Source organism: Orycteropus afer, unplaced genomic scaffold (assembly GCF_000298275.1).
Source record: "Orycteropus afer afer isolate SDZICR_OR568_19922 unplaced genomic scaffold, OryAfe1.0 scaffold00040, whole genome shotgun sequence".
Classification (NCBI taxonomy): Eukaryota; Metazoa; Chordata; class Mammalia; order Tubulidentata; family Orycteropodidae; genus Orycteropus; species Orycteropus afer.
The window spans coordinates 13,821,895-13,824,625 of record NW_006921627.1 but is presented as its reverse complement, the minus strand read 5'-3'; positions in this window follow the sequence as shown (position 1 = coordinate 13,824,625).

Genomic DNA, 2,731 nt, shown 5'->3' with positions numbered 1-2,731 from the left:
ATGGACATTCTTACAGCACATACAAATATATATGTAGAAATATCATCTGCCAACCTTATAATCACAGTAGTTTTTTAAGAAGAGGATTTAGGAGTCAGAGCTAGAGGAGCAGGTAATGTGATGACTGGAAGCAGAGATTGAAGATGAAGGTCTCTATTGTTGTTGTGTATTGTTGAGTTGATTCAAATTCATAGTGACTTATATGACAGTAGAACTGTCCCATATGGTTTCCTAGGCTGTAATCCTTATGGGAACAGATCACCAGGGCTTTTCTCCCATGGAACCACTGAGTGGGTTTGAATCATTGACCTTTTGGTTAGATATCATGTGCTTAACCAGTGCACCCACAGGACTCCTGAAGCTCTATAAAAGAGGAGAAAACCAAACCCACTGCTGTGGTGTTCCTTCTAACTCATAGGGACGCTATAGGACAGAAGAGAAATGCCCTTTAAGGTTTCCAAGGCTGTAATCTTTACAGAAACAGATTGCCACATCTTTCTCACTCTGTGTGAGTGGATTCCAACCTCTGACCTGTCAATTAGCAGTCAGATGCTTAACAACTACACCACCACGGCTTCTTTGAAGGTACCTAGGTAGAATGAATATCTTGCACTCCACTGCTAACCTAAGGGTTGGTGGTTCGAACCCATCTAGCAGTACCTGATAACCTACTTCCCTTATTATAGCCAAGAAAACTCTGTGGAGCAGTTCTACTGTGCACACACAGGGTGCCATGAGTCAGAATAGGCTTGATAGCAACTAACAACTACACTTTGAAGATGGAAGAAGATAAATAAAGGTGGCAATGAAATGGTTTCTCCTCTAGGGCCTCCAGAAGGAGCCACTCCTGTCAACATCTTGAATTTAGCCCAGTGAAATGGATTGCAGACTTTTGTCCTCCTTATCTGTAAAAGAATAAATTTGTGTTGTTTTAAACCATTAAAAAAAAAAAAAAGATTTACATTTGTGGTAACAGGAAATTAATACAGTTACCAAATGTAGTCCCCTTACAACTGTTGAGGTGTCTACCCCCTAGGTCTGAGTTCATGCATAAAATTATATTCTATAGGAGAGACTTTTTAAAAGTTGGTAACACTTTTATTGTAATTATAGATCAGAGATTCTCAATTTTGAAGAACTTTTAAAAAATACAGATGCCAGAGATGAGGTCTTCTCTCACTTTTTTTTTTTTTTTTTTAATCATGATTTGGGTAAAAGTTTACAAAGAAAACTGGTTTTCCATTTAACAATCCATACACATTCTGTTTTGTGACGTTTTCTACAATCTCCACGCTGTAACAACATCCTTCCTACCTCCTTCCTCTGCCCACCCCTTCCTTTCATTCTTCCTTTCCATCGCTTCCCACCCTCCTAGCTCTATCCTTGGGCAAATGCTGTCCTCTTGATTGATGTACTGAGTGCATGCCCTCCTGATATTACTGCATACCTTATAAGCCTGTCTATTGTTTGGCTGCCAGCTGAGTCACAAGGGTTAAGTTCAGTTTCTAGCTTCAAGGATTCTAAGGGCCATAGTCTTGGGGGTTCCACCAGTCTTCATCAGATCAGAAAGCACGGCCTTTTTTGTGATTCTGAGTTTTGTTTCACATTTCCCCTGACTCTATCTGGAACCTCTAAATGTGATCTGTTCAGAGTGGTCAGCAGTGGTAGCCAGGCACCATCTATTTCTGGTCTCAGGGTCGTGGAAGCTGAGGTTCACATGCTCCATTCCTCCTTTGGACTAATTGTTTCCTGCATCTTTGATTTTCTTCACTCCTCTTGGCTTGGACAGGAAGAGAGCAGTAGTTGCACCTGAGATGGCTGCAAACAAACTTTTAAGACCCTAGTTACTACTCACCAAAGTAGGATGTAGAACATTGTCTTCCTGGACTGCGTTATGCCAGTTGAACTTAATGTCCCCCAAGAGTATGGTCCTGAGCTGAGAAGAGGTTTGTTTGTTTTTCAAAGCTCCCTAGGATTGTAAATATAGTATGTAAGCAAAGCTTAAAACTTCTCACGTAGATGGACAAGTGAGAGGAATTGTGTATAAGCTGTTTCTCTGAGAGTTAAACTGGTAAATCCTACATATAGTGGGTAAGCCTGAAAAATAACCAATCTTAATGCATAGGAGCTCTAGTGCCATAGTACATAAGGCACTTGACTGCTAACCAGAAGGCTGGTGGTTCAAACCCACCAGCCACTCCTTGGAAGGGAGGTTGGGCAATCTACTTCCGTAGTTATACTGCCTCGGAAACCCAAGAAGGGGTCGCTATGAGTCAGGTCCACCTCAATGGCACATAACAACAACAACAATGCCTAGTCAGGAAATATGTGGCTGAAGAAATTGAAATTACTCAGTTGCCTCAAGATGATTGGAATATGATTTCAGGTCACATTGGGAAAATCTATACAAGTAAAGTTCCTCCCCCAACCAGCTTTATCATAAGCAATTTTAATCACTAGCCCATGGCAATGAATTATATTGTTTTTGTCACGTGCCATGAGTCAGACTTCATGTACAACAAAATGAAACACTGCCCAGTCATACACCATCCTCACCATTGTTTCTATGTGCAAAAATGACAAGGAGGCCACATGTTCCAACCTCCTCTAATTCCACAAAGGGAAGACAGGGTTACCAGCAGTAACCCAAGGCCTATTACTGCCAGGCCAGACATGTTGCCTCCCTCCAGTCCTTTCTCCAACCGTTCCTCCCAGAGCACCCACCACCTCT